The sequence below is a fragment of the Grampus griseus genome (assembly GCF_964374135.1).
Source record: "Grampus griseus genome assembly, chromosome: 5".
Lineage (NCBI taxonomy): Eukaryota > Metazoa > Chordata > Mammalia > Artiodactyla > Delphinidae > Grampus > Grampus griseus.
The window spans coordinates 98,085,386-98,099,154 of record NC_138998.1 but is presented as its reverse complement, the minus strand read 5'-3'; positions in this window follow the sequence as shown (position 1 = coordinate 98,099,154).

Here is a 13,769-nt window from a genome sequence, read left to right as displayed (position 1 = left end):
GGGCAGCGCAGAGCGGCGCGACGTGAGCACGCTCCGGCGGCCCCTCCTGCTGAGCGCCCTTCTCCACGCCCGCCGCCGGCCCGCAGCGGGTGGGAGGGGGCTTGCTTCTAGCTCCCGGATGCAGGGGTATGTTGGGAGTTCAAGCCCGCACATTTTCTTATCTGGTGCAAAAGGAAATAAATGAGGGTTTTTCTTGAATTGGGGCGGGATGAGGCTCAGGATTTGGGGACGTGCTCTAGTACCGCACTGTTCCTTTAATGAATGGAGAAACTGAAGCCCGGAGGGAGTAAGTGAGCTGCCCAGGTTTAGGGAGCTAGCGGTCCAGGTTCTCCATCGCTGTCCTTTGGGGCTCTCTGCTACACTGTGCTGCTTTGTACTAAGTCAACTATAATTACTATCGTGTTGCTCCCGGAGAGAGAATTAATCCTGATTTTAAAGGATGCTGGAAATTCTTGCTACTGTGCCTGTAGAAGAAAAGAGTAATTATTTGAGTAATTTCGGACTAACACTCTCTCCTTTTGACTCATTATCAGGACTTTTGGGTGGGGAGGCTGGCTGAAAGGAATTGTCAGGGGATCAATTGCTCATCTCTGCTCTGGCATGCGCGTTTCATAGCTCTGTACACAGGCAGAGGGGTCACAAAGAAAGTCCTTATTTCATTCTGTTAATATGATTGAAACCAGAAGCTCTTTCTGATGATCAAGGGACACATGAGCAAATGGGAACAAAGTTTACCCTTACCCAACACTTGTCCAAACTAACAATAATCGCAGCCAGTAACGAATATTTCTAAAAATGAATGCATAAACTGTGATGAAATAATTTGTATAGGAGTAAATCTAATGGGATTTTCACTTGAAATATCACTTAATGCCCCAAAACAGGAGGCAATCATAATACTTTTCTTGAGCACCTACCGTTTTCCAGGCACTTTTTAAAATTTGTACTCAAACTTACTAATCCATACAAAAATCTATGAGAAGGATGCTACAGTTATCCTCATTTTGCATGTGAGGAAAATGAGGCACCAAGAGACTAAGTTATTAGTCAAAGGTCACAGAGTACACGGGTCAGAATGGCCATCATCAAAAAATCTACAAACAATAAATGCTGGAGAGGGTGTGGAGAAAAGGGAACCCTCTCGCACTGTTGGTGGGAATGTAAATTGATACAGCCACTATGGACAACAGTATGGAGGTTCCTTAAAAAACTAAAAATAGAACTACCATATGACCCAGCAATCCCACTAGGGGGCATATACCCTGAGAAAACCATAATCAAAAAGAGTCATGTACCACAATATTCATTGCAGCTCTATTTACAATAGCCAGGACATGGAAGCAACCTAAGTGTCCATCGACAGATGAATGAATAAAGAAGATGTGGCACATATATACAATGGAATATTACTCAGCCATAAAAAGAAACGAACTTGAGTTATTTTTAGTGAGGTGGATGGACCTAGAGTCTGTCTGAGTGAAGTTAAGTCAGAAAGAGAAAAACAAATACTGTACGCTAACACATATATATGGAATCTAAAAAAAAAGGTTCTGATGAACCTAGGGACAGGACAGGAATAAAGACACAGATGTAGAGAATGGGCTTGAGGACATGGGGAGGAGGAAGGGTAAGCTGGAATGAAGTGAGAGAGTGGCATGGACATATATACACTACCAAATGTAAAATAGATAGCTAGTGGGAAGCAGCTGCATAGCACAGGGAGATCAGCTCTGTGCTTTGCAACCACCTAGATGGGTGGGATAGGGAGGGTGGGAGGGAGATGCAAGAGGGAGGAGATATGGGGATATATGTATGCATATAGCTGATTCACTTTGTTATACAGCAGAAACTAACAACACTGTAAAGCAATTATACTCCAATAAAGATGTTTTAAAAAAAAAGTTCTCAGAGTAATAAGAGGTAGAACCAAGATTTTAATCTAGTCAGTCTGGCTTTAGAGCAGGCTTTCTTAATCTGGGCATTACTGACATTTGGGGCCAATAATTCTTTCTCGTATGGGGTTGACCTATGCATTGTAGCAGCACCCCCAGCCTCTACCCTTTAGGTGCCAGTAGTGCCAGCACCCAATTTGTGACAGCCTAAAATGTCTCTAGACCCTCCATAATTTCTCTGTGGGGAACTACTGTGTTAGTAGTAACCCCTACCCAGCTTTTAACCTCACAATATGCTGCAGTTACATTCCGCACTTCTCAAGAGGAGGTGCCCAACGTTGCCCTACAGGACTCACTAAAATAGGTTCCATGACCATCACCCACATTCAGAGTATGTAAAGAGAAGACTGGAAATTGAAGGGCAATCTGTGGCAGTAGGGAATATATGGGAATAGAAGATCATCAGACTAGTGGAGATTGCTGTAGCATTTCTCCTCCTCCCCCAAGCCAAGTGACAGGGACTGCAGAGCCCATCAGAGAGAATGGGGGCATCTGCAGAGGAGTACCTGACCTGCTGGCTGCTGAGCTGTGAACCTGCTGGTCTGTGCTGGGGCTGCTATCAAAGAAGAGCCCGGTGTAGTTACAAAGTTCTTGGATCCCTGAGACATGGCTGTGGGAGCTGGGGGATGGTTTGTGGACAGAGACAAGTGGCTGCTTCTTGCTGGGAGGATCCTCAAGGAGGTGGCACTCTGAGGCCAAAAGGCAGCATGAGGCAACTGCTCTAACACCCTTTGTCTTGTCAAAGACCCTTGAGTATCCTCTGGGTGGAGGGGGTGCTGTGGAAAGTATCAATACTTGGGCTTGGTCCATCGGGAGGTACCCTGCCAAAGAGAGTGACATAGCAGCTGATGAAGGCCAAGCATTAGGAGGCAGTGGGGTCCACTGGCATGGACAGGAAAGGAGGTATGGGGCCACAGGAGGTCAGTCAGAGATCTCAAGTTTAATTTTAATGCAGCCCAGTGTGTAGACCTCCAAAAGAACCTTCACCTGCATCCCTTGTAAACTTCAACATTTGAACACCTGTTATCAAGGCCAGCTACATAATTGGTGGGGCTCAGTGTGAAATGAAAACGTGGAGCTCCTTTTTCCAAAGGTAGGGGAAAAGTGTCATTAAAGGTTCTAAGGGGGCTTCCCTGGTGGCGCAGTGGTTGAGAGTCCGCCTGCCGATGCAGGGGACACGGGTTCGTGCCCCGGTCCAGGAGGATCCCACATGCCGCGGAGCGGCTGGGCCCGTGAGCCATGGCCGCTGAGCCTGCGCATCCGGAGCCTGTGCTCCGCAACGGAAGAGGCCACAGCAGTGAGAGGCCTGCGTACTGCCAAAAAAAAAAAAAATGTTCTAAGGTATAAAATGGTTCCTTTCCTTTGCAGCCTCTCTCTTCACTATGATGGTGGTGTTTTCAACTTGCTATTTAGTGTCATGCTCTAGGGAGCACAGGAATACTTGAAAGGTGAGTGCAGACATTCAGGAGCACTGGAGGGCCCTTCCGTGCCACTTGGACCCGTGTATGCGCAGGAGCACCTGTCCCACAGGCTGTCGAGGTCTCCCATCTGCTGAACACTGGTCCAGCACTGCTGTGCCCTGGCCAGGGGTGGAGAAACCAATCCCTGATGCACTGGTCATGGCCCCAATCCACAGCAAACCAGCAAACCTCAGGAGATTGCAACCTTCCGCCCAGGGAACACTCCTTACCTGGGTTGGGGTAGTGAGAGCCTTGCTCTAGTCCAGTCACCTTCCAAACACACCAAGGTGCTACCTGCCCAGGGCGGTTACAGGGTGTGGGATGTGCGCTCCGACCCAACCCACCCTGCATCTGTGAGGCTTCAGACAGGGGCAGAGGGCAGCCGTGGGCTTCGGGCAGGGCAGGGAGAGGGGGCCAGAAAAGCAAGGTCCAGAACCCATCTCACAGGGAGGGAGGCAGAGCTGCACAAAAGACTTCACTTAAAAATCAAATTCAGATTACATTATTAACAACTATAAGATAGCAACTGCAGAGCATTAAACTCCAAGGGTGAGGCCCTGTGTGAGGGCACTGACTGCACGCCCAGGAAGCAGACCCTACCTGCCAACCAGAGGACATCAACAAACTCAGCTAAAATACATGTCATTTCAGTAAAAGATTTGCCAACTCTTTCCCTAATCCTCCCCATCCATTCCTTGCCCCTAAACCTGGTGGAATGGAGGAGGGTGAGAGAGAGGTGTGTATTAAAGAGCAGATTCTACGTTCTTCCTTGGACCATTTCTTCAGTTCAGGGTGCAGGCCTGAGCTGGGAGATGGGAAAACAGACTTGAATCAGTCTAGGCATTATAACTGAAAATTATTATCATTGTTATCAAAGTGAGTATTTTGTATGTATGTATGTGCTTGTTGATTGACTGGTAATTCAAAGTATCCAAAAAGCAATGGGATTCACCTGAGAAGTCAGCAAGGGGAAGAGAAGGAATAGCTAATAAAGCATGTTTGACAATAATTGATGAAAAATACAGCCATTTTCTACCTGTACCTCCAACAAGTTCCAATTGTTTCACATAAAACTATGGTTCAGGGATATGATAAATGGGTAACAAAGTAGAACTCACCGGAAATTCTCCACCAGTAAATTCACTGCATAAAAGGGGTAAGTGATAAAGTCATGAGAGAGTAATTTGAAATGGGTTATTTGTGTCAAGATGGCATATTGATTACTTAGTGACCAACATGCAATTTAATTGCTTTGATTGCCCAAAGACACACCATCTTTTGTACAAATGAGCAATAGTCATCTGATTGCATTAATCTAGACCAGGATATTAACCAAAATAATCAAAGTAATTAATTCTACATTCAAATCCAAATCTTTCTCCAAGATATATGGGACTTTAAGGAGTTGGTTTTGTGGATCAATCACATTTTTAGCTTCCACCTTGGTCTTTCCTTTGCCTTATTTTTCTCTCCTACTTTAAATTCATATTATCTTTATAAGTCGTATTAAATTATTTGAGCTCATTTTCACAAAGCTTTCTTTCTTTTCGTCTACCTGAATTGCATATTTATTTAAAAGCTGTTTATCAGGTCCTGAGTGAGCCTCCTTTCACCTTGATTCGCCATTTAATTTAAATATGACCTCATCCAAGATACAACCTAATTAACAAAAGATATTTTAAGCTATTTTGGGGTGGTGTGATAGCTCTAAAAATGTATTTGATGAGTGGGTTTATGTTTATAACACTTCTTTAAAGTGCAAAATGCTTGAAACACCTGCATTAATGTTCTTTGAAGTAAGAGAAGAAACGAACATGGGTGCAACACATCCATCCTTCGGATGCCTTGTTCAAAGAGTCTGCTTGGAAATATTAGAACTTATATGTCACTTTTAAAAGACAGTCTTGTATATCAAACCTCAGAAAGTCTTATTACTTCACACTAGCTTTAAAAATAGTTGGTAATGACACTGTAACTTCATCTATTGATACTTTTGATTGCCTAAGGCAAGAAGTGATCAACTAGCAGCACAATTTTGTAGAAAGCCTTTGAAGCACTCTTGTATGAATAAGTTTCTATAATGAATTGTATTGATCCTAGGTTTAAAAGTAATAGTTCATCCTTCATATGACCTAACTGATAATAAAACATAGTTCAGTTTTTCCTACAACAAATTAAGTATCTATATATTGAAAAGAAAACTATGGTAATTTTTCCCAATGACCGTGAAATCTGTCATCACTTGGCCCTATCAATGACCAAAAAGCATTATGATTCAGCAGTGGATTAAAATGGAAGAACAACTGACAATGTTGAACTTTTTCTGAAGCCCCAGTGTTCATGGAAAGCACAGCAAAGGTTGAAAAATCCCCCCACCATTTTGTTTTCTGAGAAATGGTAATTTTGCTCTCATATATTCTGAGATAAGACCCACCGCTACCCTTCCCCAGTGGATCTGACTCCCATGTTTAATATACCTCTTTGGGTTTCTCAGTCCCCTTCCTTTACTTTGAGATGTTCCTAATTATGAACATCCTTCCTGTTGCAATAGCCTGAAAAAATCATCTCCTTAATTATCCCATGCATTTTGTCTTGCATAACTTCTTTTTTAAATTTAATTTTATTTATTTTTGTTTGTGTTGGGTCTTTGTTGCTGCGCGTGGGCTTTCTCTAGTTGCAGCGAGCGGGGGCTACTCTTCCTTGCGGTGCGCAGACTTCTCATTGCGGTGGCTTCTCGTGTTGCGGAGCACCAGGCTCTAGGCTCATGGGCTCTAGAGCGCAGACTCAGTAGTTGTGGCGCACAGACTTCGTGTCTGCGGGGTATGTGGGATCTTCCCGGACCGGGGGTCGAACCCATGTCCCCTGCAATGGTAGGCAGATTCTTAACCACTGTGCCCTCAGGGAAGACCCATAACTTCTTTACAAGAGGTAAAAAAAAAAGTGTTCAAGCTCTTCATTAAATCCTGGGAAGTCAAATTGCAGTTGGAAAGTGATACGACTTTGAAATTAGGCAGGAGTTTAAGTTTGATCGAGTGTTTTAAAACAATGTTTACAAGGGAAGAGTGGATGCCTCCATTCACAAATGAGGTAGTTGGAGTGTAACACTGACTGCTTTGCCTAAGGCCCCGCCAGGAAATAACAGTAGCACCAGGTATAGAATTGTAGTTGAAATAGCAATTTCCTTACCACCGCTTTCTTTTGCTTCTTTAAGGATGTTACTTAATTTCATTGGAATTTTGACCTTCAGTATGGTAATCGAATTAGATATAATTATTTTCCTCATTAATCTTCATGTTAAAAAATTATATGTATATATATGTGTGTGTATGTGTGTGATTTGAACAGGCTTATGAGTCGTACAAAACAAAATGAGACCTTACACATTAAAACTAACCCACCTGCAAGGATTAAGACAATGTAACCATAAATTATGATTTTGTAGCAACTCATATACAACTATTTACAATCTCAGTTATTCTTCTACTTACAAAGATGGTTTGTTGTGGGAATAGCAGTCATGCAAGGAAGCAGGATTTCAACAAACAGGACTGCTTTAATATAAGCATTTTATACAATGCTGAAACATCTTTTATATAAAAGGAATGCCAGTGGATATATATTCATATATATACATGTATGAAGGCTCTGCTTTGGGGGGAAAATGAACTAAAAAAGTTCCTTTAGTTACAGTAATCTATACTCCAGAGCTTCTGGACAAATAGGCGAGTCTGACATGGCAGATTCTAGTAGCAAATAGGGATTCTTATAGAGAATAAATGCTGAAATTTGGATAGGGCTAGAAATTTCATTTGTTTCTAAAATAATTTCACTTCTAAATATTCTTTATGTTGCTAACTGCAACCCATTATAATGGCACACAATGGGAAATAAAGCAGATGTCCCACAGGAGGAGATGGGCTAAGTAAACCACGGTGCACTCATTCAGTGGGCTGCTCTGCAGGTATAAAAATTAGTTTGCAGGAAAAAATGGCATAGTTGTCTATGGAAAAAAATTAAACAAATTGAAAAATATATTGTTTATGATCTAAGGTAGAAAATCTGGCTACAAATGGCACAGTTTAGACACATTTTCAAGTAGAATGTATGTTCAATAAGTCAGGGAGTGTTCATCTTCAGTTACTGTATCCCCAGCAGTGTTTAGTACGACATAAGGGTTTACATTAATAAATGAAGATATATACAAAATGATTTCGTTAGAAAAATATATGTTATGCATAGAAAAACTCTAAGAATATTCATTAAAATATGAACTATTTGAGTGGATTTTTTTTTTTTGGCCAACTGGTATTTTTAATTTTTATAATGAAATTGTATTTCTTTTGTAATCAGAACAAAAACAATAAACTTAAGTTAAAATATATCTTTTCATAGGTTTTTCAGAGCGGTCCTTATAAAACAGTCCTGATAAAATAGCCCATTTCTATATTTAGGCAGTTTATAGAGTTGGCTGGCTCTTTCTTAATCTTGGAAAGCAACTTATTTTCTGAAATCTTCACATTTTATCCAAGCTTATCCCTCAGTGAACAATCACACACAGTCTGTTCCAGATTGTAATCAGTAAATGAAGTGAAAATCACAATGAGATAACTATTGTATGCTGTCTGTCACTCACAGATTTCCCAGGTAGCTGTGATTTCATTCTTCATGAAATAAGAACCAAACCAGGAACGTTGTTGCTCCCCAGCAGAAACAAAGCTCACTGGAACAGTTCTGTCCTCACCATCTTCAACAAGCCACTGATTTGAGAAGAAAATGAGCTAAAATCCTAGGAGCTTATTGTGAACACTCTAATTAATGCTCTAGAGCAGTAAATATATTCTAGACATTTATTACTGAAGAATGCAATGACTGTGTTTCTAGACATTAACAAAAGTTACGTTTGCTTGGCCAACAATTGTGCATTAATGCCCCTCAAGAGGAATGCCGAGTGTATGTGTCCTGTGATAGAGACCCGTTTTTCTGGGCTAGATTGCCAAATGTATAAATGATGCATTTAAAATTGTGCAATGAATACGCCCAAGGGAAGTGTTAGCTGTCCTGAACGTTATAGATCAAATGGAAGAAAGAAAGCAATGTCTGAAAAACTGGAGACTCAGAAGAAGGGAACTGTGCAGATTTATTCTGTTCATTTGCAGATTTGTCTTTTCTTTTCTTTTTTTTGCATCGATTATATACAGAGTATATCATATATCAGAAGTAGAAATGTTAATCCAACTGTAGTATTTTGCTTAAATAATAGCTACAAATTCCCAAAGAACCACCTAGGATATTAATCTGTTCTAGATTTTGAAAATATAATCCTAGAAAATTTTACCCCCTTTAAGTCAAGCTTAAAAACTATTAAATGAATACTTATAAATTGTATTTATGGTTTATCCAATTAGAGAAAGTTTCCAAATAAATTATATTAGCTCAATTTTGGACAGTTTCCTAGAAAAATATAATCCTTGGAAAGTTTTGAAATAACTGAAAAAGTTGTATTAAGAAAATAGAATGAAGTATCCCAGAATTAGCCTGCCCATGAGGGAAGTCATAATAGAGAAAGAATTTGCCTTTAAATCTTTTGCACCCAAGAGGAAAATAAGTTTCTAGAACAGTATGTTATTCACAATAGAGAACCAAAACCAATGTTATTGGTAAACAAGCAGGACGTTATTTGTCTCTTCACCTGGCACGAAATAATTCAAATCATTTTAGTTCACTTTATGGTAAAATAAATGGCAAGACACTGAAAGTAATACACCGTTTAATTTATTTCCCTTAATTCAATCCCAGAAATCAAAATAGGATGGGAAATATTTCATACTTCCTATCAAGAACTTATCTCTAAATGGAATCTTTTTCACAAATACTCAACACAAAAGCATGCAAACTGTCAATCTACAAAATGAATGCTGATCATTGGAGGGTTTTCTACTTACCAAACATTTATTTAATACCCACTTGACCTGATTTACTTGGTTCAACCAAAGTTACTACAGATTGCTACGGGATACATAAATTTCATTCAGTTTTTTCACTCAATACCAAGTCTGTAAGCATCTTCAGTGGTTTTTAAATTGAGAGCCCTCATCCCTTCATGGATGTTTTTTCCCTTCTTTTGATATCCTCTTTTCAGAACCCAGGTAGCATAGTGTATATAACTCTATTTTAACATCCATTACATTTATTATTTATTGTAGCTGCCATTTCACTGTTCCTACTATGCTGTGCACTCACTGATGGCAGGAATGTCATTTTGTATTCATTTTTTAGTACATAACACCAAATAAAATACCTAGTACATGTAGGAGGTCAATAAACATTTGGTGAACAAAGGTAACTAATTAAATACCTCCGAAAAGCTATGAAAGCTATAACTACGAGATGCTACTATTGAAGATTAATGTATTAATCTAACATTAGGATGGGAAGACTGAGTAATGTTTAGATTTTTTGTCCCCCCTTGGGGTCAATAACATATGAAACTTAATAGTAAAATAGGATGAAAGACTTGATTGGAGATGGAAGAAGGAGGCTCTTCATGGGAATCTCAGCTGTGTGAGTGACCATGGTGCCACCTTGATGCTGATAATTCTACCTCAGAGGGATTCAGCACTGTTAAGTAATCTAGCACTAAGGAACAGACTCTCCTGGAATTATTGTGATAGTCCAGCTTTATTCCTCAGTTAACTGCAGACAGTTTACATTTAGAAAGCAAGGAGAATCTAAATGAAGCATTTACAAAGCCCTTCCCTATGGAAACTGTATTTCCATACTCTGCATGCCTATGACTATTATTTTTCTTTAAATCTTTATTTGAGTATAATTGCTTTACAATACTGTGCTAATTTCTGTTGTATAACAAAGTGAATCAGCTATACGTATACATATATCCCCATATCCCCTCCCTCTTGCGTCTCCCTCCCACCCTCCCTATCCCACCCCTCTAGGTGGTCACAAAGCACTGAGCAGATCTCCCTGTGCTATGTAGCTGCTTCCCACTAGCTATTTATTTTACATTTGGAAGTGAATAAATGTCAATGCTACTCCGAGCTTAAACTTTCCGCTCCCCGTGTCCTCAAGTCCATTCTCTAGTAGGTCTGTGTCTTTATTCCCGTCCTGCCCCTATATTCTTCGTGACCATTTTTTCTTTTTTTTTTTTTAGATTCCATATATACGTGTTAGCATATGGTATTTGCTTTTCTCTTTCTGACTTACTTCACTCTGTATGGCAGACTCTAGGTCCATCCACCTCACTACAAATAACCAAATTTCGTTTCTATTTATGGCTGAGTAATATTATGTTGTATATAAGTGCCACATATTCCTTATCCATTCATCTGTTGAAGGACACCTAGGTTGCTTCCATGTCCTGGCTATTGTAAATAAAGCTGCATTGAACACTGTGGTACATGACTCTTTTTGAATTATGGTTTTCTCAGGGTATATGCCCAGTAGTGGGATTGCTGGATCGTATGGTAGTTCTATTTTTAGTTTTTTAAGGAACCTCCATACTGTTCTCCATAGTGGCTGTATCAATTTACATTCCCACCAACAGTGCAAGAGGGTTCCCTTTTCCCAACATCCTCTCCAGCATTTATTGTTTGTAGATTTTTTGATGATGGCCATTCTGACTGGTGTGAGGTGATACCATATTGTAGTTTTGATTTGCACTTCTCTAATGATTAGTGATGTTGAGCATCCTTTCATGTGTTTGTTGGCATCTGTATATCTTCTTTGGAGAAATGTCTATTTAGGTCTTCTGCCCATTTTTGGATTGGATTGTTTGATTTTTTGATATTGAGCTGCATGTGTTGCTTGTATATTTTGGACATAAATCCTTTGCCAGTTGCTTCGTTTGCAAATATTTTTTCCCATTCTGAGGGTTATCTTTTCGTCTTGTTTATGGTTTCCTTTGCCGTGCAAAAGCTTTTAAGTTTCATTAGGTCCCATTTATTTGTTTGTGTTTCCATTTCTCTAGGAGATGGGTCAAAGAGGATATTGCAGTGATTTATGTCATAAAGTGTTCTTCCTATGTTTTCCTCTAAGAGTTTGATAGTTTCTGGCCTTACATTTAGCTGTTTAATCCATTTTGAGTTTATTTTTGTGTATGGTGTTATGGAGTGTTCTAATTTCATTCTTTTACATGTAGCTGTCCAGTTTTCCCAGCACCACTTATTGAAGAGGCTGTATTTTCTCCATTGTACATTCTTGCCTCCTTTATCAAAGATAAGGTGACCATATGTGTGTGGGTTTATCTCTGGGCTTTCTATCCTGTTCAATTAATCTATATTTCTGTTTTTGTGCCAGTACCATACTGTCTTGAATACTGTAGCTTTGTAGTATAGTCTGTGGTCTGGGAGCTGATTCCTCCAGCTCCTTTTTTCTTTCTCAAGATTGCTTTAGCTATTCTGGGTCTTTTGTGTTTCCATTCAAATTGTGAAATTTTTTGTTCTAGTTCTGTGAAAAATGCCAGTGGTAGTTTGATAGGGATTGCATTGAATCTGTAGATTGCTTTGGGTAGTAGAGTCATTTTCACAATGTTGATTCTTCCAATCCAAGAACATGGTATATCTCTCCATCTGTTTCTATCATCTTTAATTTCTTTCATCAGTGTCTTATAGTTTTCTGCATACAGGTCTTTTTTCTCCTTAAGTAGATTTATTCCTAGGTATTTTATTCTTTTTTTTGCAATGGTAAAGTTTCCTTAATTTCTCTTTCAGATTTTTCATCATTAGTGTATAGGAATGCAAGAGATTTCTGTGCATTAATTTTGTATCCTGCTACTTTACCAAATGCATTGATTAGCTCTAGTAGTTTTCTGGAAACATCTTTAGGATTCTCTATGTATAGTATCATGTCATCTGCAAACAGTGACAGCTTTACTTCTTCTTTTCCAATTTGGCTTCCCTTTATTTCTTTTTCTTCTCTGATTGTGGTGGCTTCAACTTCCAAAACTATGTTGAATAATAGTGGTGACAGTGGACACCCTTGTCTTGTTCCTGATTTTAGAAGAAATGGTTTCAGTTTTTCACCATGAAGAACGATGTTGGCTGTGTGTTTGTCATATATGGCCTTTATTATGTTGAGGTAAGTTCCCTCTATGACTACTTTCTGGAGGGTTTTTATCATAAATGGTGTTGAATTTTGTCAAAAGCATTTTCTGCATTTATTGAGAGGATCAAATGGTTTTTATCCTTCAGTTTGTTAATATGTTGTATCACATTGATTGATTTGTGCATATTGAAGAATCCTCGCTTCCTGGGATAAACCCCACTTGATCATGGTATATGATCCTTTTAATGTGCTGTTGGATGCTGTTTGCTAGTATTTTGTAGAGGACTTTTGCATCTATGTTCATCAGTGATATTGGTTTGTAGTTTTCTTTTTTTGTGACATCTTTGTCTGGTTTTGGTATCAGGGTGATGGTGGCCTCGTAGAATGAGTTTGGGAGTGTTCCTCCCTCTGCTATATTTTGGAAGAGTTTGAGAAGGATAGGTGTTAGCTCTTCTCTAAATGTTTGATAGAATTTACCTATGAAGCCATCTGGTCCTGGGCTTTTGTTTGTTGGAAGATTTTTATTCTTTTTTTTTTTTTGGCGGTACACGGGCCTCCCACTGCCGCGGTCTCTCCCGTTGCGGAGCACAGGCTCCAGATGTGCAGGCTCTGCGTCCACGGCTCATGGGCCCAGCCACTCCACAGCATGTGGGATCCTCCCGGACCAAGGCACGAACCCACGTCCCATGCATCGGCAGGCAGACCCTCAACCACTGCGCCACCAGGGAAGCCCTGTTGGAAGACTTTTAATCACAGTTTCAGTTTCAGTGCTTGTGATTAGTTGTTCATATTTTCTATTTCTTCCTGGTTCAGTCTCGGAAGTTTGTGCTTTTCTAAGAATTTGTCCAATTTTGCCAGGTTGTCCATTTTATTGGCATAGAGTTGCTTGCAGTAGTCCCTCATGTTTCTTTGTATTTCTGCAGGATCAGTTGTTACTTCTTTTAAATTTCTAATTCTTTGATTTGAGTCTTCTGCTTTTTTTCTAGATGAGTCTGGCTAGTGGTTTATCAATTTTGTTTATCTTCTCAAAGAAACAGCTTTTAGTTTTATTGATCTTTGCTATCATTTCCTTTGCTTCTTTTTCATTTATTTCTGATCTGATCTTTATGATTTCTTTCTTTTTGCTAACTTTGGGGGTTTTTTTGTTCTTCTTTCTCTAATTGCTTTAGATGTAAGGTTAGATTGTTTATTAGAGATTTTTATTGTTTCTTCAGATAGGATTGTATTCCTATAAACTTCCCTCTTAGAAACGCTTTTGCTGCATCCCATAGGTTTTGGGTCATCGTGTCTTCATTGT